The following is a 23,002-nucleotide window of genomic DNA, read 5'->3' on the forward strand; positions in this document are numbered from 1 at the left end:
TTTTTTTAATTGTATTTTTGACTTATCTCCTTATAGGTTCAACCAAAATTCAAGTGTACACATTCGTTGGATGCAGGATTAAATTCCACATTCAACGAGTACCCATTATACATACTTTTCAAAAGACCCACATTGTTAAAAAATGCAAATACATTAAAAAAGTGTGTTGAACACATTTTTTAATGTATCTGCATTTTTTACTAATGTGTGCCTTCTCGAAAGTATGGAAACATTTTCTCAATTTTTCGCAATATTGAGGGATTTGATATCTCTCAACATATAATAAATTTAGAGTTAATATGGATTTACCATGTATATGGAAGGAGAAGAAAAATTGCAGTTTTAATAGTCGATCATTAGAAGAGGAGATAATCTAGGAAAAAGCATTGTAGATTATCTATGAAACAATACTACTCCACCCTTGGTAATTGTTGGACTAGGAAGCTAAAGATTTGGATGCCACAATTTTGCATAGTTTGCAATTGTAAATGTCTCCTTTCATCTATCCGTTGCCCAAGATTCACATCTTCTAGTCCTCCAACCTCCTAGAGCCCTCTTCCCCATGTACTCCTTACACTTACTTTTGACAGGGCATCTAAAGGAAATCCAAGTTCTATTGGTCTTGGAGGAATATTCTATGACAACTATGGGAAACCAAAGTTTCTATTCATAAATAGTGTGAGGCATTCAAGGAACAACATGGTTGAATTTGCAGCTGTAGAGACTAGCCTTGTTATCGCATCATCATTAGGCTTCTCCAAGCAGATTGTGGAGGGTGATTCTTAGTTGGTCATCTCAAGTGTAAATAAATTTATTAATGGAGCTTCTCTAGAAAAAAATTGCCACAATTATAAATTGGAAAAATATTTCATACATATTAACCATCTAATCCATATGATTCAAGTCCTTATTCCCTCTCTTGTCATGAGAACACGTAATAAGGTAGTGAACCTTCTGGCCGAATTGGAATGTAATGACATTCACCTTCATCTTTAAGTAAGCTAGAACAATCACTTATGGGAGGACTGGAGATCAAGACTTATCGATTTGATAAACAAATATTGAGAAAACTCACTAGGGGTGGAAAAACATGAATAATTGGCTTGCACAGAGGAAAAACTTTGGAAACAACCAAATCCTACACCTCCAATAAATCCAACCATTCCGTGTACTATTAATATTTCCACTTCCTCTTGATGGTTAAGTTGACTTATGTTTTTTTAAAGTCACTTGGAATTTACTAGTACCTTAGCATAATGTATTGCATAATGAAGTCTTTTTCAATAGAACATCTTGTATGTATCTGATTGGTATATGGACATTTGGGATAAAAGAAATCAACTTTTGTCGTTGGTTTGGTTTCTAGTCTCACACACTACTCCAAAGGGATTTTGACCATTAGAGAAATCTAGAAATAAGAAATGGGCCTCAAAACAAAAATGTACAACCAAAATAAACTTTATAAGAACTAATATGATTCAAGATGATGATGTCAACCGTTGGGGATGATTCACCGTTTTTGGAGTAAAAAAGTAAAAAGATTAAAAAGTATAAAAAATATAAAAATTGTTTCTTTCAACTCGTATTTTCAACTTATCTCCCTATAGTTTTACTCGAATTTCAAGCATGAGCACTCGTCGGATGTAAAATTTAGTTCCACATCCGAGGAGTACCCATGTTGCATACTTTCGATGGACCCTGATATACAAAAAATGAGAAGCTCATAGAAAACGTGATTGTAATCATGTTTTTTCATTTTTTTCACGTAGCAAGATCCATCGAAAGTATGAAAAATAGCTACTCCTTGGATGAGGAATTAAATTCCTCATCCAACAAGTGCTACCACTTGAAATTTGAGTAAAATTGGAGGGAGATAAGTTGAAAACATGAGATTAAAAAGTAGTTTTTTTGCCCCTCTAAAATTTGATGATGTAATATAATATGATTTTATTATTTTCACTATTCTTTTATAATATTCCTTATGAGGTCCATTTTAGACCTCAAAATGTCTTTAATGATTATTTAAAATAAGCTTATTTACAAAATAAAATAATAACAATTTAAAGTAAATTTATAATTTAATTATTTTTTATGATTTTTTTTAATCTTGATAATGTTAGATGTATCATGAGGTAAGTGTTTGATCCCTATCATTGTTTACCAGCCATTTAATTTATGTGGTTGCACTATTATTATTCTAATACCAAAGATTCATATTAGAAATACAATAAATAAATAAATTATTAATAATAAAAATATATCCAATAAGATTCAAAGAATAAATTTTAAATCCATAACTCAAAGCATAATCAATATAAATCTATATTAACTTCAAATTTATTATGTAAAGAAGGACCTCTCACATCTCTCAAAATACAAATCTTTTCTTAAAATATTATACTTAAAATAATCTTACAATTTAAAAAATTTAAAGCTACTTAACTTATCATAAATTTTAAATTAAAATACATTTACATATATTTATAAAATTATATTATTAACTACTAGGAACTACAATCAACATGGAAAAGTCCTTAATATTCTTTTTCAACACACCCCAAATCACTCAAAAAATATATATCAATCCTAGGATTATCGGTCTCTAAACTCCCTTCTAAATATATAGGAGCCCCCCTTACTAACTCAGCCATCAAACACTCCTCCTAGCTGAGAGATATCCTTGATAAACTCAAATTTTAGTCTAGACAACTAGATTTTTCGTTCTCTTAACAATGTTAGTTGACTTGTCCTCATTAGGTCCATGCTCCAATCCTTACCCATCTACATTTTTTTTTGCAGTGCCCAAGTGGGTGTTGAAAAGCATCATATATCTTCAAAGAACCTTCCTATGGTGAGGAAATCATCTCAAGGAAAAATTGCCTCCTATTAAATGGTAGACTTTATGTCTGAAAAATGAGGAGGGCTTGGGTTTTCAAGACCCTAAAATATACAACAGAGTTCTAGGTGCTAATATATGGTGGTGATGGATCAAATAATCCACTTATCACTAGGTGTACCTATGGCACATGAAATATGCATACGATTAGGAAAAGCATAATCTCATTTGCATTTCCTCCACTCCACAGGGTTCTCGTATTTGGAATATGACAAGCCCCAACAAAGCCATAGTTAAATCTTACTACTTTTGGGAAATCAGGGATAGTTAATTTGCGAGGTTCTGGGAGCATTCTTGGCAAAAAAATCCCAGCCTTACTTGCAATTATCAACTCCCCACAATTCAATCTAATACTCAGCTGGATGGGAGAACTCAAGTTTTTCATTATTGGACTAAGGTTGACTCCACACCCACCCGACCCTGGTTGCACCCAGACACCTGGAAATGAGAGGGTAGTAGAGAATATGCTTAATGCCTATGGAAAGAAATCAATGAAAGAGAAATAAAAATAAAATAGGGATTAAACATCCTATGATGGGGATATTGAACTATAGGAGCCTTCACATTTAAGGAAGCCTACATCCTATCCTAGCAAGCTCCTTAGACAATCCCTTGTCCCTTTTGGAAGGAAGTCTAGTCTTCAGAATTATCGCTAAAGGTAAGAACTTTCCTCTTACTTCTCTCTAGAAATAGAATCTTAACATGGGAGAACCTAAATAAAAAAGGACATGAAGGGCCATCATTGTGCTTCCTATGCAAACAATAACAAGAAACCATGGATCACCTATTGGGCACTTGTGTGTTCTCTCACAGTCTTTGGTGCAAAATAATAATAAGCTTCTATAGAACTGAGAGTGTCTACTAATATATTTTCCGAACTCTCAAAACATGGCCCAAAATCCCCTTTCAAAGACAACTTCTCAACAAATTGTGGAGGCTAACCCTATGGTTACTGGTGTGGGCTATTTCAAAAGAATGAAATCAATGTATCTTTAATGACCAAAAAAAAAGAAAAAAGAAAAACCTCTAAATAGCATTTGGATCCTTCTTCATAAGCATCTTGAAGAAACCTTGTTTTTAATCAACTAGGATGAAAAGGATCCTCCTTGTCCCCCTTAGGAAAAGGAAATCATCGACTCGTGACAATTCAATTAAGCTCCTTTTCCAAGAGGATATATACACTTAAATCCCAAAGCAACAAGCCCAAAACTCTGGGCTCCACCTCCAGTTTGCCACTTCAAATTGAATTTCGATGGAGCCTAAAAGGAAACCCAGGTGAATCCAAAATAAGACGAGTCATACAGAACCACAAAGGAGAAATAATATGCATCTACAGAGGCTATATTGGTCATGATAGCCACAATGTTGCAGAACTGGTAGCCTTAACCCAAGGCATCCTTATTTCCCTGCACATATTCCTTCACCATATTGTTGTAGACGAAGGCTCTCAATTGATAATCCAAGCAACAAAAGAGCTTCAATCGAGTTCTTCCTCAGTGAAGAGCTCTTTTTGATGGAGATTAGATCAAAGCATGCAACATATTTCCCAAATTCTAGATCTACAGGAAGTAATTGTCTTATCTCATGTCAAGAAGAAGGAAAAGTCTCTAGCTGATTTCCTAGCCAACAAAGAGGTAGAGGAACATCTTCCATGTGCAAAGTTGTTCCTCAATAACCCCTAGATATCCCCAAAGGTTTATCAGTGCACAGAGAATGACCACTGAGATTTTAAGACCCTACATCTGAGTGTCCAGGTGGTAAAGGGATGCATTAATCAACCTTATGATTAATGCTTCCAAAGAAATCACTCTAAGGAAATGGCAACATCTTTAGCCTACCCTCTCATTTATACACATTTCAAGGAGACTTTGCGATGGTGGAATGCTCCTCTCAACTTTGCCTTTATGGATCATTAGGTATTAATATTTTAGGGAAAATTAGTATACAAAACAATGTCATAGATGGATCATTTAGGGAATTTTATTATAATTTAGTTCTCAAATTAGTATTGAGGATAGTTATTATTAATTGTTATTCAGGAATGCAGGTTGATTTATCAATGTTTTTTTTTTTTGACAATAACGGCTAGTTTTTATTTATGATTCGACAAAACAGCTGTCGAGGACTTTAACAAGGCTACTCTGTAATTCATTGTTACATAATTGCATTTGAATGCAGATGAGGCTTGATTGTGTTCTGTTTTTTTCTGTTGTTCCTTTTCTGCTGTGTTTTTTGTTGTTCCTTTTCTGCTGTTCCTTTTCTGTTGTGTTTTCTGCTGTTCCTTTTCTGTTGTTCCGTTTTTCTGCTGTTCCTTCGGGAAAAAGGAACAGCAGAGACCAAAGGTGTTGTTCCTTTAGATCGGCAGAAGAAGAAACCAACGGGAGGAAAGCTCTGGAAGACCTGAAAGCAAAGTGAGAAGGGGAAGAGAGTAGTGCGAATAAATAAGATGGGAGGCGCAGAGGATTAAGCAGGGAGGAGAAGTCACGGGAGGGAGACAGCGAGTGCGGAACAGGAGTCATGAAATGAGACACAGCGATGTAGTCTAGCAAAGAGCAGAAATCGAAAATGGTTAGGATGCGTTCTGAGAAATTCCTTGTGGAGGAGTCCGCGGAACCAAGCTGCTGCCAACAAAATTTGACCGAGCCCGAGGTTCAGAAGGAATCAGAACCAGAGGAATGCACAAGAAGCAGGGGCCCAGACTTCTCCAGGCTTAAGGAATGCTGCATTCCGAATCCACATTGTTGATTAACAGAGATCTCCTGCTGCGGGTGGTTCCTTGATTGGCAGCCAGGTCCACCTGAGAGTTTAGCTTCCTCAAAATATGATAGAAGGAAATTTTGCGGAACAAGGGCAGAACTAGAATGATTTTTTTGAGAATGGGGGCTAAATGAACTTGAGAAGGGATCTTTTTAGAGATCAAAGCCTAGATAATAATTCTAGAGTCCCCAAAGACTGAGATGGAGAGGAGATTCCTCTTGATGGCCAGATTTAGCCCCTGCCACAGAGCAAGAGCTTTCGCTCTATTGTTAGTTTCATGCCCCAGACCTCGAGCGAAACGCAGCTCTGTTGAGCCACCTGGACTAATGAAAACTCCACCGCCTCCCGCCGCTCCTGGGTTACCTTTAGAGGCCCCATCGAAGAAGAGGCAGTGCTCATCCAAGGCTGATCTCCATTTGATGAATTCCTGTTCTTCCAGACGAATTTCCCAATGAGCGGGGCTTTAGCAGAAGGAATGGGTCTATTCTGATGGTTTGGAGCTAGTTCTTTTAGCCATTGATCTTCTTCGCTGTCCAGGGACATACCATTTCTTATGGTAGGTTTGGCTTCTAGGGCCTCACCCAACAGAGCTTTGATCTTAGAGATAATTCTGACTGGATTACAACTCTCCTCCCTAAAGATTTTGTTGTTCCTCTCCAGCCACAGTTTCCAGCATGTGAATTTGGGGATCCACATCCAGCCAGTCTTGAGAAGATTTTTTTTGGAGAGACAGAACGGGGATAACTTGGCCCAGTTTCTTAGCAGGTCCGGAATATTTTTGGGAAGCTCTATTTTGTCAGGTCCTAACATCAGGACACCCCTCCATACTTCTTGAGCAAAGGGGCACATTAACAACAGGTGATTAGCCGTTTCTTCATCCGAAACACAGAGAGGGCACCTGGAGGGACCTTCCATTCCACGCCTTCACAGATTATCTCTAGTGAGGATACTTTTGTGTGCCAAAGTCCAGTAGAAGAAGTCAATTTTGGGAAGAGCAGGAAAGGACCAAATAAATTTCCATTGGGTTGGCTCTGGGGGAACGTTTGGAACAGCCAATATACTTTTGTAACCTTCTACTACTGAGTATGAGCCTAAGAGAGAGCCCCACCCTCTTTTGTCCTTAGAAGAGGCCTTTAAAGGGGATTTTCCTTGAAGCAAATCCAACAATAAATTGGCTTCACCATCCAGCCAATGAGGAACCTCCCCTAGATTCCAACCATCCTAGAGTCTTCCTGCATCTTCTGTCCAATTGGAGATATCCCAAAGAGTTTCCAGATTGTTGGTTTGTAGCCAAACTCTGATATTTACAAGCTCTTCCATCTGATTCAAGGGCTGATCGCCAAGGATCGAATCTTCCCAAATTCTTATTTGTTTCCCATTACCTGGGATCCAGTATAGCTTGTGACTGAAATGTTTCATAGCTGTGAGACAGAGTTTGAATACCAGTGATCCTTTGGTTATTTTTGGAGGCTGGTCCAAACACCTCAAGCGATGCCCATGGAAGTATTTTTTCCACAGAACTCTCTTGCTCCAACTTGGGTTCCTAGAAACAATGTTCCAAAGGAGCTTTGAGCCCAGAGCAAGATTTTGGGCTGCCAGATCCCGCATTTGGAGACCTCCTTCCAAGAATGGCTTCTTAAGAGTGTCCCAGTTAACTAAATGGAGCCTTCTTTCATTATTTTTCCCTCCCTCCCATAGAAATCTTCTCAGGAGGCCATCCATTTTACTAATAAAGGTTTTAGGGGCCAGGAGAATGGAATTCTGATATAACGGAAGACTAATGAGAACAGATTTCATTAGGATTACCTTCCCAGCATTATTCAACCATGAGGCTCCCCAAACTTGAATTCTGAGCTTTAGCTTTTCTAGCAGGGGCATCCAGTGAGCTACCTTAGGGTTTGATTTGAAAATTGGGATCCCAAGATACTTAAAAGATTCCCAGGTCAGGGTTCCTTCCATTTCTAACAGCCTGGCTATGTCTATCAATTCCTTGATCGAGCAATTCCAGCCATAGATCGTGCTTTTTAGATAGTTGATCTTGCTGCCCGAAACCTCCCTATAAATGTCCAGTTCCTTCTTGAAAATCCTAGCAGAATTGATGCTAGCTCCTCCAAGCAATAATGTATCATCAGCAAACTGGGCATGATTTATGTCTTTAACCTTGTGAGCCATCCTCAGTCCTGGAAGAGATTGGATCTGTTGACAGTAGTCAAGCTGGAAGCTGAGCACCGAAGCTTGAATGGCGAAAAGAAGCGGGGACAAAGGGCAGCCTTGTCTTAGCCCCCTCGAGGCCTAGAAGAATTCGGTTGAACAACCATTAACCAAAGGTGCTATCCATGGGGAGGCAATGTAGGCTTTCACCCAAGTTATGAGGTCTTTTGAAAAGCCAAATTTCTCCATCACAGAAAACAGAAAATCATGTCTCACCCTATCAAAGGCATTTGTCAAATCTAGCTTAATCACCATGCCTTTCTCTTTTCTATGACAACTTGAGTGTATTGCTTCTTGCACCAGCACAATATTGTCTAGAATCTTTCTCCCTTTGATGAATCCTCCTTGGTTTTTAGGGATGATGATCGGTAGAATTTTCTTAAGACGGTTGGCTATTATTTTTGTAACCAGTTTATAGCTTGTATTACACAGAGAGATGGGTCGGTATCTGCTGAAGTCGGTGGCGCCTTTATCTTTCGGAATCAAGGCAAGGAAAGCTGAATTGGTACTGCCTCCAATCTTGGTACACGTCTAAGATTTCCAAACCATTCTCAGCAGATCTTTTTTAATTGTTGGCCAGCAAGTCAGGTAGAACCTTGCTGTGAACCCATCAGGGCCCGGCGCTTTATCCGGTTCCATGCAATCCAGAGCTTTTTTAATCTCATCCATATTGATCGGTGCAGTCATCATAGTATTGTCAGAATCTTGAACACTATGAGGAATTAGATCAATCGGATAGGCTTGAGAATCGATAGGTGGGTCTTCCGGGGCTGAGTAAAGGTCTTTGAAGAAGGAGTGGGCTGCTCGCTTTATGCCTTCAAAATATTTAACCACAGTGTTTTGATAATGGATTTCATTTACTGTTTTGAAGTGCTTGCGTGCTTCAGCTTGCTTATGGAAGTAGCTTGTATTTTTGTCTCCGGCCTGTAACCAAAGATTTCTGGATTTCTGTCTCCAGAACTCTTCTTCATCCCTACTTGCTTTATGGAGATCTTTTTGCAGCTCTACTTCCTTTTGAAGAAGGGTTTGAGTTACGTCGGAGTTCTCCATAGCTAATTGATGACCTGCTAAACTGTCATGCATCTCCTTTCTTTTGGCGGTGGGCGTTTTCAGCTTTTTAGCCCACTCCTTGAGCTCTCTTTTCAGTCCCCTCAGTTTTTCTTCCCACACAAATAATGGGGATCCTTGAACTTGTCGATTCCAGGCCTTGGTTACCACCTCCTGGAAACCTTCTTGATGAATCCATAGAGAACTAAATCTAAAGGGGATGGGGCCCAGATTTCCATCCAAGGAGAGCTCGAGCATAATGGGTTTATGGTCAGAGGTGTAGTTCGGCAGGATTTTAGAGGTGGCCATTAGACCATAGGTCAAGAAGGAGGATTGGACAAGAAATATGTCCAAGCGAGCAGCAATGTGACCGGGGCCTATCCTTTTGTTGGACCAGGTGAATTTCCCTAATGAGGGCTTGATTTCCTCCAAATCCAAACCTAAAATGAGATCTTCAACCCATTCTCTAGCTGGGTCCCTGACCAGTGAGCCCCACTTTTTCTCTTCTGCAGCTAGAGTAACATTTAAATCACCTGTAATAATAATATTTTCTGGATTGTGCAAGAGGAGATATGACTAGAGTGAGTCCCAACAAATTTTTTTCTCAAATGGTAAGACCGGAGCATATAGATTGAACATACTTACTTGATGGCCAGATTCTTTGTGGAGGAGCTTAGTGAAAAGCCAATGGGGGCAACATTCTTCGTAAATCAAATCATATTTGGAGCTGTCCCAAAAGGAGGCAATCCCTCTAGAGGCACCTCTGGCGCTGACTGCCCTCCCTTGGCCTTTATGCCAGAACGCTTTGCTTGCTTGAAGGAGTAGAAGGTCCTCCAGCTTTGTCTCCTGGATGAGAAGGATTTCAGGCGAGTACATCCTCACAATGTCTTTTAGAGCTTCTTCTTTCAATCTACTGCCTAACCCTCTGCAGTTCCAGGAGACGTATTTCATTATTTACTGGCTTGGGGGGTTGTGGCTCCTTTTGGAGCCTGACCAGACTTGCGCCTGGATCTGGTATTCATCATTCCTTTGAGGGTTTTCTGAGAGCCTTGGAGTACATCCAGGTATGTTTTTTCCTCTCTTTGTTTCTTCTTGGACTTTCGACCCCTGGCCGATTTGATAGGAGTGACTTGCGAACTATCTGATTCGGAGACTCCATCTTCTGAATCTCCCTCAGAATCGGTTCCTAGATTGATGTGCTCCTCGTTTTCTTCTTTTCCCCCTTGCTCATCCTCTGATGGAGGAAGATTTGACTTTGCCTCAACTTCTTTCGCTTTCTTCGATGGGTCTTCTGGTTTCTCTTGGGTCCCAATGGCATCCGTCTTTTCCCCTGAGGAAGGGCATTCTTTTGGAGCTTCTGTGGCTTTTGGTTTAGGCTAGGGCTTCACCAATGGCCCTGAATTTTTCTTCACAGTTGGCTTTGGGATTGCCTTGCCCTTTTTTATCTCTTTCCATCCTTCTTCATCCACTTTGTCCCTGGTTGGAGCTTTTGGGCAATTTTGTTGGAAGTGTCCATGCTCGTGACAGGTTCTGCATTTGAAAGGCAATTGCTCGTAATCCAATTTTTGATAGTGTTGCCATTCTCTGACTGTAAGTTTTACCGCTTCAGGCAGTCCAGCTTCCAAGTCGACTTCTACACAGATTCTTGCACAGGTATATTGGCCCTTATTGTCTGCTTTGTCAATGAAACGGCCAAGACCATTTCCAATCTTCTGCAAGGTGTGATAGCTCCAGCAGTGGATCGGAAGATTGGGAAGCCAGACCCAGACTGGGACCTCTTTAGGGGCATCGACTGAGGGATCGAAGTCGGGAGTCCACTTATTAAGATATAGACCCTGATTTCCCATAAAATATGGACCGTTTCTGAATACCAGATCTCGATCTTCTTTGGAGGTGAACTCAAAAATGAAATACCCTCTTCCGACAACATAGCAGATCACATTGTTTTTCAGCTGAGGTCTCCAATTGCATTGGATCCAGTCATCTGTTGTTTTTGTAGATGGCCAGCGTCCCATAAATTGTCCTACCAACCCTCTATCAGCCAGGGCAAGGGTGATTTTTATCGGTTGATCTTCTGGCAGGGCGATCTCAGGGATTTCTTCCAGTTTTTTGATGAATTTCGGAACTTCTGGGATCAGATTTTTCCTCCCTTTCTGCGTTAACAGTCTGCGGAAAGCTTCCTCTGAAGATAATGGAGGGGTGGGAGAAGGCTCCCCACCCCCGGGCGCACTCATGGCGGCGGCTGGGCTCCTCTGCGGTCGCTAAACCTAGCAGACTCGGACGCTGAAGCGCAGTGCCTCTGTTAACATCAACTAGCACTGGCTGGAGGGGGAGGGCAGAGCCCGATTGCGGGGATGCTAGGGAGGAATACTGGAAGCCCAACAACAGGGGCTGCCAGGCAGGAGGACTGCGGATGGCCGCAGGAGACAGGGATGCAGGGGCGCGGGAGCTCCAGTTCTCCAAGAGCGCGAGGATATTTTCCTTAAGTTTTAGTTAAAGCTTTCTCCGATTGATTTATCAATGTTATTCAAAGAAAGTCATTGGAAATTATCTCGCTAATAGTACATAAGGGTAGAACTCTTCACTCTTGCTAGATACCTTTAGGTCTTGGGCCATTAATTTGTTTCTTTAAATCTAAAGAAAACAAATTCTTATCTAAACAAAATATTTAATTATTAAATTTTATAGATCCATTCTTTTAAATTTTAATATAAAATAAACAAATAAAAAATATTAAAAATATATTTTAAATCAATAAAATCATTTAGTAACCCGTGTGATTTATATACGGGAAAATTGTAATTTAATTTAAAATCAAATCCTCATTATAATCTATCATTTTCTAATCAAACAATTTTAAACGAATATATCCTGAAATTCAAATTTAAATTGAAAATTTGACTAACTTCCTTTCCCTTAATCAAATTATTATTCATTAGAAACTTGAAATGAATTAAATTTCAAAAATACTTGCATTTCAAAATTATAATATATTCAAAGATAATGTAATTTAATTTTTCGGAATATCTATATATATATATATATATATAGATATATATATATATATATATATATATATATATATATATATATATATATATATATATATATTAGGTAGCGATTAAATATACTATTATAATAAGTGAAAGGAGTTATTTTTAATCCCAAAGGAAAATAAGTGCTTAAGTATTTTTGGGGCTATTCAAGCAGACCAACAATCTCGTTGAAATGTATGGCTTTATGTTGGAGCTAAACTTGGTCAAAGAGACGGAAATCACCAAAATTATAGTATTAGGGGACTCTCTCCTCACCATTCAGAATTTTTATAGAGGTTATTTCCCAAATGAAAATTAACTTAAACAACTTCTTCACAAAATTATTGAAGTCTCAAAACATTTTCACCTTAAGAATTTTTTTCATATCCTAAGATCTCAAAATATTGCAGCTCGTAAACAAGTGAATATTGTGTTCCTTTTAAAAATAGGCCAAAACCACATCAATGACTCAATCAAATTGCGAAACATCCTTTGACTATATCCTCTCCATTCTTAAAATCTACGAAGTTTATTAGAGTTGCTTTGCAAACCCTTTCAATAAATAAATTGAGCAATAAGGAAGTATCTTTCCAAATGCCCTTCGTCTTGCATACTAGTATCAACTATATAGTTTATGGATCAAATGGTTGGCATTTCAAATGGGGTGGCATGGTTGGTTGTAAGCACACACTCCATGCAATGTAGCCTCCATGAATCTAGAATCATATTATGGTCTAAATGATTCTCAACAATACTTATTAAAAATAGGTTTGTGGGATTTGACCATAAGACCTCTCAACTGTCAACAACTTAAATTTTCATTGCCAACCAATGAACCAATGACTCTCTTTGTTTTCTTTTCCCAAACTAGTTTATTTAAACCTTAGCTCATTCACATATTGTGGAAACCATGGGCACAACCCACAAAGTGAAGGACATGGAGAATGGAGGGGACATGGCCCAACATTAGCATGAATCCCAAGATGAGAATATTCCTAACATATTATACTAAAATACTCTAGAAATATTTTATGGCATCTTAAAGATTCTTGAGGAGCCCAGAATTGATAGTGTTAGAACCATAAGAATTGTATACTCATTTTACTCAGAATTTTGCAAGGATCACAATGGTGCATTCTTTTTTTGCATTTGAGCAATAGATCTCAGGGGCCATGACAGAAAGCTATGTTTTCATTATTTTCTTGGCACAAAGTTCGAGACAACCTTACACACGTCAGAAGGTGGTCATGTTTATACTCTAAAGTTGCATAATTCTAAGGCAATGCTGCTAGTATGGAGTATGTTTCATTTTGAGCAGAAAAGTTTATATCTCTTGGTCGGAGCTCACATTTGATAGTGATTATGTGGCACGCTTCATGAGGGAAGGTTACACTTCTCAAAAGGTGGTCCATTTTACAATCAAAATTCACATAATGATGAGAGGAATGTGTTGGTGATGTGTTAGCCATGTTTTGAGAAACATTGTGGTCGCCTTGGCACGGAAATAAATGTAAGCTTTATGCATTTATGGTTTTTGTCTCTCTTTTGGATGTTGTGAAGAAATGAATGTATGTTGCAGGTTCTGGTGATCTTTGTATGTTGCAGCAAGGCAGGAAGATATGAATCCAAATTCATATTTTGAGCCTTTTCATGCAAACTAGAAATTAGTCATGTTTACTGTCATTGGTCTTAGAATTGTGAGACTAGTATGTTGACGATGAATATGATTTGAATATGAACTGTGGAGTCAAGTGGACTTGTTGTCACTTCATATGAGAGAGTCCAGTTTATGCTACAAGCTTGTGAGAGATCAACCCATTGAGAGAAGAATGTCTCTTTGTAGGAGATATATGGCTACTTGCTTGCGAGAATCATATCTATGTATTGTGTACAATAACATATCTTCGATGATGCCACTGTCATGGGAATTCTACTTCCACTTGATGATGTGGGAATTCAACCCTTTGTAAAGGAGAGCACCCTGAAAGAAGATAATGAAGCGGTTCATGGATTCATGAGCCTAGAGACGTAGCCCACACTGGATGAACTCCATTATCAAAGTTTTGTGTGCATTGTCTTTATGGTCTCGTTTAAATGTTTCATCTTCTTTAAGTGTTTGCATATATGGTTTTTACATGCTCTTTCATGCAATTCTACTAACATCAATTGAAGAAAAGATCAAGGATAATGCCGGTAAATCAAAGATTACAGATCACTAAATCCCTCCAAGCATGTAAACTTTGTACGTTTTCTGTAATACGAAGATTTCTAACTTACATAAAAATATCAAATTAAAATTCATATTATAAATTTAATAAAATATAATTATTAATAATAAAAACACACCCAAACAATAAAAAATAAAGCATAAATTTTATATAAAGAGGAGTGAAAGTGGAACAATAACATAGCTCATGCCTCTTTTGGTAGTTATTGGTAAGAATGACTAAGGAAATATTTGAAGATGACTTTTTGTATGTTAACATGTCGCGTATTCACTTGTTGCGATGGATATAGGTTGCGACAATTTTGATTTGTATGCACAACAGTAATAATTACACAATGCTTTAGAGTATTTCTATTAATCGCTCGAACGATGTCCTGATTACATGTCGATTCTCTATGACATTTACTGGTAGGGGAGTTTTTGTTAATCATAATATTAAAGCCTTAATTAATTTTTTAATATAAATTAATTTGTGCTGTAAGAGGTTGATCGCATTTATTTAACATTATCTCAAAACATTGTCGTGAAATAGGAAAATATGTGTGTTAAATAATGTGAAAATAAAGTTTTGTAGTTTTTAACAAAACTAATTTTGTAGCGTAAATGACTTTTTGTACATTTACAATCAGTAAGCATTACACAATGCTTCAAAATAAATTCTATTAAGTAATCAAACTATGTTCGGATACATATCGATTCACTCAATAATAATGAAAAGACTTACATTTTCAAGCAAGGGAGATTTTGTTAATCATAACATTAAGTCTTAATTAATTTTTTAACATGTGTTCATTTGCAGTACATAGGGTTGATTGAGTTTATGTAAAATTTCACGAAAAAATTCTAGCGTAATGGGAAAATATGTGTCAACTAACATGAAAATTGAGATTTTGCAATTTGTGCAAGATGGAAGTGTGCGACGATGATCCAAGAGGATCCAAAAATGATCAAAATTTGAAGTTATCAATTCTCAAAAAACTCAATACCAAGTCATAGATCTTGTCAAGATAATTCCAATAACGAAAATGACACCTCCAATTGATTTTGTTTAATAAAGTTATGTTTATCTATTTTTTTGGAAAATATGCTAAAAAGGGGGATTGATAGTGCCATGTGGCACCACTAGAATAGGCCATGTGACACCACCAATACATGACATGTGGCACCCACCAAGCATACCATGTGGCATACCAGTGGAGAATGATGTAGCAAGATAGGGTGGTTGACCATGCATTGAGGTGGACCAATCCATAGGTGCCACATGGCCCAATTATTGGGCACCATGTGGCACCCCATTGTTGGCCACTTTGGTTTACTAATTAAAAAAAATGTTGGAAACTTGACTAAATTGAGAGGGCAGGGTGATTAAGTTGAATGCATTCATGGACATCAAATTTTCTATTTACTTTTCCTTTAAATATTTGTCTAAATCGTTAAGTGAGAAACTGATCCGAATTGGATCCTATAAACTCTATAAGTTTTGATCATTGTTTTAAATTATGCTAAAAGATTCAAGTCCTAGAAAAGATTGAAGCTATCAAAAGGAATCCTCATAACAGTTGTAGTTGTGGCTAGAGCAGAGCAACGAGGACCCTCGGTCGAGCGCGCAGACCGTTGGCCCATGGTAAAGCGCAATGGCACAAAATTGGCAAAACCGGAGGCTAGTTCGGAAAACAGAGGTGGATTCTAATACACGATTAGTGCTAAGTGCTAATCGCATATCGCAGGGCGTCCCCCTCAGTGAAGGAAAGCCCCAAAGCGCCCGGACCCGAAAACGCTATAAAATTCAGAAAAGTAACTGTTTTGGTTCTGTAGCACGGGATTCCCCAAAACTGGCAGGATATCGAAAGGCTTCGAGGCGGTAAGCAGTTTTGACTGAGTCCCGCCCGATGCCACACATCAAGCGACATGCGTTCGGCGAAAGAGAGAGAAAACCGCTCGCATCGGATGGGTAAACATTGTGTGACTTGTCCGCCCGATATGAAGGACAACTATAGGATCTGCGGGGTCCAGATCGATGGCGGAGATGCGTCCCAATGACTGACTGGATTTGACATGTAAAAAAGCAAGATGACAGGGGATTTGAAGTTCGACGTGGATGATGAGTTGGCAAATGATTCGTGTTCGCGGGCGATCTTGAAGCAAACAGATTTAACGGCCATTCAAATATGATTCAGGGAATCTAACACCCAGTTTGTTAGCAAATAGGTGGCCACCTCCCTGCGAGGCATTACCCAGTGATGATGACGCAGAGTAGAGGAATTCGAACGGACAGAGGAAAGGAAACCAGAAGGTCGGGAAGTGGAAACAAGCAGTCAAAGAACAGACTGGCTTTAAAGCCATGAACTGACAAAGGCGACATAGCAGAGAACAAAGAGGTAGACAGCGAAGAGACGCAGAAAGCTAATAGCATAGAACATAGAGTAGAAGCCGATCTGACCTGAAGGCAGCATCGAGCCAGACAGAGCCAGAGAGAGTCAGAGAGTCTGTGTACTCCATTGAAAGCTTTAGAGGTTTGAGCAAACTCCTCAACATAGGTCTGTCATACTACTGTGACCCTCAGAGGTCGAGTTTCAATAAGGAGAGTCTGTGCACTCCATTCCTACTGACCTCATTTTGTTTAGTGAGTCTCGAATCGAGCTCACTGTTGTAAAAACTCTGCTTGAAAACATAATAGAGAGGCCACCACTGAAAGGCTGGACCAGGAGACATAGCCCAGGATCATTGGGTGAACTCCTTATTAAACTTGTCTTGTTTACATGTTTTGACTGTTATGTTTTCTCTCAATTGCCTCAGTGTCTATGTATTCTAGAAATCTTATCCATCCGTTGCATAAGTAACATAGGCACATCCATGCACATGAGTCTGTAATACCTTTCATTCTTTATCCTAGATAAATTCCAGATCAAGTGGTATCAGAGCTCTAGGTTTACTAAGGTTATACAAGCTTGTGCTGGATTTTGTTGTTGAATGCTAACTAGATCAAAGCTTAAATTAGGAGAAGGAGAATTGGCTAAAACTAACCCGGAAATTGGAAGAGTCTATTTTAAGAGGAAAATGTCGGAAGAAAATCCCTTGGAATCAGACCCCCAGTTCATGGATAGTTTTATGACCATGAGATCCATGGTGAAGGAAATGTATAGGGAATTTAAGAAAAATAGAGATGAATATGCATCAAACTCCAAACAAGACAAAGGAGTAGAAGAATCTCTCCTCCATGACCACTCTAAAGGCAAAGGGAAAGAAGAAAAATTTCTCATGCCTCCTAATAGCCCTGAAAATAAAAAGAAGACATCTTTGATTAAATTAGATATTAAATTTGATTTACCAATATATGATGGAGAGTTGAATGCAGAGAAGCTGGATAATTGGATTAGACAGATTGATGTTTATTACAGAGTGCAGAGCATCGACTCAGACAAGAGTAAGATTCAGCTAGCCAGCCTACGCCTTGGAGGCACTACCTTGGTATGGTGGGGAGGCAGGACACAAGCTGACATGAATAAACATGGTAAGATTCTTTCTGTCTGGAGTGAATTTGTTTCTGCAATTAAAAATAAATTCTATCCACTAGCCTACATGCAGCAAGCCATGATGAGCTGGCAAAATCTTCGACAACTAAAAGGGCAAAGTGTACAAGGTTACACCCAAGAATTTAGGAAAAGATCTGTGATTCTAGGAATTTCTCTAGACTCACCTGAGACTCTGTTGAAGTATATAGGTGGGTTACATAGCTACATGAGGCACACTATCCTCATGTTTAATCCCACTACCATAGATGAGGTATCTGTTCAGGCTACGCATCTCGAGGCTAGAGGTAAGAATGGGAACCCAGAAGTTGGGGGATCATCCAAACCCACTGTAAGCAAAAATAAGGAGAAAAGAAAACAGAAATGGAAAGAGAGGAAGACAAACACTGTACAGAAGAGCAAGTCCTCATGCACTCACTGTAAGAAGGATGGGTATGACGATGAACACTGTTGGATTCTACATCTGGAGCTGAAACCTAAGAATTTCAAGGGCAAGAAGAAGAAGACTGTTGCAGCTATTCAAAAGGATTTGGGGTTAGACTCAGGAGATGAAGCAAAAATCGCAGCCACAAGTATAAAAGGTAAAAATTCTGAAGCATCTACTAGTAATTCTGCACAATCCACTGATAATGAAGAAAATGAGAGAAAAAGACATGAGCTTTTTCATATTCGAGTTATTTACAATCATCAAAAGATTGATACTTTGTTTGATAGTGGCTCACAAGTAAATTTAATTTCTGAAGCAATTGTAAAGAAGTTGGGATTACTAACCACACCTCACAAGAAACCATATCCATTAGGTTGGCTATGTGATAAAGCAAAGCTACAAGTGACTAGAAAATGTAAACTTAAATTTTCTTTTGGGTGAGCATTTGTAGATGAGGTTGAGTTAGATATAGTTCCTTTGGATATATGTGAAATTGTTTTAGAAAGTCCTTACTTGTACGATAGAAAAGCTATTTTCTATAGAGATGAGAACAAGTATCTACTCGTTAAAGATGGAATCGAATATATTGTAAGAGCTCATAAGCTCAAGAATAATTATACTCTCATAAACTCAGGGTAGATGAAGCGAATTGTAAATTCATGCAAACAATTTTTACTGATGGTTGTAAAGGAAAAGAAACCTGATAAAACCAATGTATTTGAGGACTGTGATGCTAAACAGCAAGATGATTTAGAAAAATTTGTTTCAGAGTATGATGTATTGTTTCAATAACCTAAAGGTCTGCCACCCAAAAAGGAAATAGTGCATGATATTAATTTGCAACAAGATGCTCCATTGCCTAACATCGGAATGTACAGGTTGTTCGCTTTAGAGAATGCAGAAATCAAGAAGCAGGTATAGGAGCTTCTTGAGAAGGGGTTCATCAGACCTAGCACATCACCATGTGGGTCTCCAATTGTTTTGGTGAAAAAGAAAGATGGCTCGTGGAGAATGTGCATTGATTACCGAGCACTGAATAAGATAACGATCAAAAATCATTATCCCCTTCCTCGCATAGATGATCTATTAGATCAGTTGAAAGAAGCTATTTATTTTTCCAAGTTAGACTTGCATAGTGGCTATCATCAGGTCAGAGTTGCAGAGCAAGATGCATGGAATACTGCTTTCAAAACAAAGCAGGGATTGTATGAGTGGCTAGTTATGCCTTTTGGCTTAACTAATGCTCCTGCTACTTTCATGAGAGTAATGAATGATGTACTCAAACCTTTTCTTGATGATTTTGTTATTGTCTATCTGGATAACATTCTTATATTTAGCAAAACATGGGAAGAACATTTAAAGCATGTTAAGCAGACACTGGATGTTTTGAAAAGAGAAAAACTTTATGTTAAACTCTCAAAATGTGAATTTGGAAAAACATCTTTGAATTATTTGGGACATATAGTAGGGGTTGGTGAATTGAAGATAGATCCCTCTAAGGTTGCAGTCATTGTAAACTGGCCTAAACCCAAATCTACTACAGAAGTCAGAAGCTTCTTAGGAGCAACACAATATTGGAGAAAGTTTATTTCTAACTTTTCCTTAATTGTAGCTCCTTTACATGCTTTAACAGGATTGAACAAGGTGTTTCAGTGGGGAGGCAAACAGCAGAAAGCCTTCGACACCTTGAAAGAAAAGATTAGTACAGCACCAGTACTAGCACTGCCCGATCTTCAAAGACCATTTGAGATTGAAATAGATGCCAGTGACTATGCCATGGGAGTAGTGTTGATGTAGCACGGTAAACCCATATGTTATCATTCTAAGACATTTAATTCTACAGTAGTTAACTATCCCACATACGATAAAGAATTGTATGCATTAGTACAGAGTGTGAAAAAGTGGAAACATTATTTAATGGGCAAAGAGATAGTTATACATACTGATCATCAACCACTTCAATATCTACACTCCCAAACTAAGTTGCAGCAATCAAGACACTATAGATGGATGGGTTTTCTACAACAGTTTCATTTAGTCATCAAATATAAAAAGGGCATACACAATAAAGTTGCAGATATGTTATCTAGACCAATTATAAATGCATCTACTATACTTAAGCATAATTCAGTATTGCATGAGAGCTACATTGAACAATATGCTCAAGATATAGATTTTAAAGATGTATATGCAACTTTAAGTCAAGGCAAACGGGTAGAAGAATTGGATTATCATGTTAAGGACCAACTCTTGTATCATTTTGGGAAGCTATGCATTCCACAAACTGAAAGAGTAAAGATAATTCGAGAAGCACACACTTCTCTAATATCAGGTCACTTTGGTGTAAGTAAAACAGTTGCACAACTGCAAAGATTTTGTTATTGGTAAAAAATGAATGAGACAGTTTCTAGATATGTAAGAGGGTGTACCATGTGTGCAAAAAGCAAGCCCAGCAATAGAAAACTAGGCTTGTACACTCCACTACCAGTTCCTTCTCATCCTTGGGAAAGTGTTTCCATGGACTTTGTTGGAGGACTGCCTAAATCTAGGAAAGGTCATGACTATTTGTATGTTGTTGTGGATAGGTTCAGCAAAATGTGTATTTTAATACCTTGTAACAAACAGATTACAGATGAACAAACTGCAAAGTTGTTCTTTCAGCATGTATGGGTTCATTTTGGATTACCCACTTCAATAATATCTGATCGAGATACCCAATTTGTTGGGAAAATTTGGTCAAGTTTGTGGGAATTGATGGACACCAGGCTGAAGAAGAGCACAACTTTTCACCCGCAAACAGATGGCCAAACAAAAGTGGTCAACAGGACAATGATCAAGTTGCTAAGAGGCTATTGTAGTAAGCATCCCAAAATTTGGGATGAACATCAAGGATAATTTTAGGGGCGAATGTTCGCCCTTTGGCGAAATTAAGGGGTTTTAAATTTTTAGTGGGCGAATATTTTGTATCATAGAACATTTTTACAAATCACCTCAAATAGCCCACCTTATTTTAAGGGAGAGGGTAAAAAAGGTAAATTTAGCCCTTGAAATTAGGAGTTACAACCTTTCATTCGCCCATTTTCAAAAATAGGTTTTATTTAAGTGAATCCATTCGCACATTTTCAAGAATAGGTTTTATTTAAGTGAATCCTATGGGCCAAATACCATATTTATAAAAGAGGTATGGTAAATTAATAAAAATATAAATAAATGAGAGGTATGGTAAATAAATAAAACATTTTTTATATTTACTCCATAAGTCACTTGGTGTAAACAAATAAAAATATAAGTAAAGTGGAGGTATGGTAAATAAATAAAACGTTTTTTTATACTTACTCAAAAGGTATGGTAAATAAATAAAAATATAAATAAACTAGACGTATGGTAAATAAATAAAACCTCTTTTTATATTTAGTCCATAACCCTCGTTCTATTTATGAAGGCTCAAGAAAGAGGTTTTATTTAAGTGAATCCTATGGGCCAAATACCATATTTGTAACAGAGGTATGGTAAATTAATAAAAATATAAATAAACAAGAGGTATGGTAAACAAATAAAACATTTTTTTATATTTACTCCATAAGCCACCTTATATTTACGAACACTCAAAAAATGGGTTGTATCTAGGTGAAACCTATGGGAAAAATACTATGGGACAAATACCATGGACTAGATTGTTTTTAATACCATGCAAAAAACCATTATTAACCCTAATATTAGAATTAATAAAAATAAAAATGGCACATGGTATTGACCCATGGTATTCACCTGGAATGTAGCCTATTTAAATGGGGGAATTAATTAAACCAGCATAGATCCATCTCTGGATCTACTAACCCCCGAGAGGTATCAAATATCGTGATATGCAAACTAGCATAGAGTGAAAAAATATTTGATCCTCTTGGGGCTTGGTCAAGAGTAAAAATGGATGTTGTAATTTAATGTAGGTTAAACATTTTAGCTTGGTTAAAATAAAAAATAAAATAAAAATCAACTATTAATTTTATTAATTTTTATAAATTACTAATAGTAATTTTTAAGCTCCAGGTTTATGATAACCCATGGTATTGACCCATGGTAATACCATGGTATTCATGTGAGCATAGACCATTTAAAGGGAAAATTCTATCGTCTTAGATCCATACAAAGTTTTATTATTTAGTGAAAGACTTGCCAAGATCTTACAAGATTTTATAATTGAATAAAATATTCGCCATGCCTGGTGAGAGATTCGCCAAAAAATTATATATACATATTATATTATTGATAAAATCGCCTTCCATTTTTCCTATATACCATGGAGATTCGCCCATTTATTATATTTATAAATTTAGGGGGGGTTCTTAAAATTTTCCCTGATGAACATTTATGTTATGTGCAGCATACTTACAACCGAGCTAAACATTCTTCTACACAGAGATCTCCTTTCGAGACCTGTTTTGGTTTCACACCAAGGTCTCCCTTGGATTTTGTCTTTGGTAAAGACATAGTAGTTGATGGACACAGTGATGTGGACAAGGCAACCAAATTCATTGAACAAATCCAAGAGATTCACCAGGCATTACAGGAATAGCTGGAAAAGAGCCAAGCCAAGTACAAGGCAAGGCATGACAAGCATCAGAGGGAGCATAGTTTCCAAGTTGGTGACCAAGTCTGGCTATATATCAGCAAAGACAGAATGCAAGGTGAAGGTAAGAAGCTAAAGCCAATAAGGTATGGACCTTTCAAGATACTTGAGAAAATTGGTGAGAATGCTTTTTGCCTTGATCTACCAGCTTACATGCACATCTACTCAGTTGTTAATGCAGATGGCTTGAGACTATTTGAACCTTCATTAATCAAAGATCCCGAAGAGTAGAGTCAATTGCCTTT

Source organism: Pinus tabuliformis, chromosome 7 (assembly GCF_031772625.1).
Source record: "Pinus tabuliformis cultivar Carrire ecotype Pingquan chromosome 7, CPIR1, whole genome shotgun sequence".
Classification (NCBI taxonomy): Eukaryota; Viridiplantae; Streptophyta; class Pinopsida; order Pinales; family Pinaceae; genus Pinus; species Pinus tabuliformis.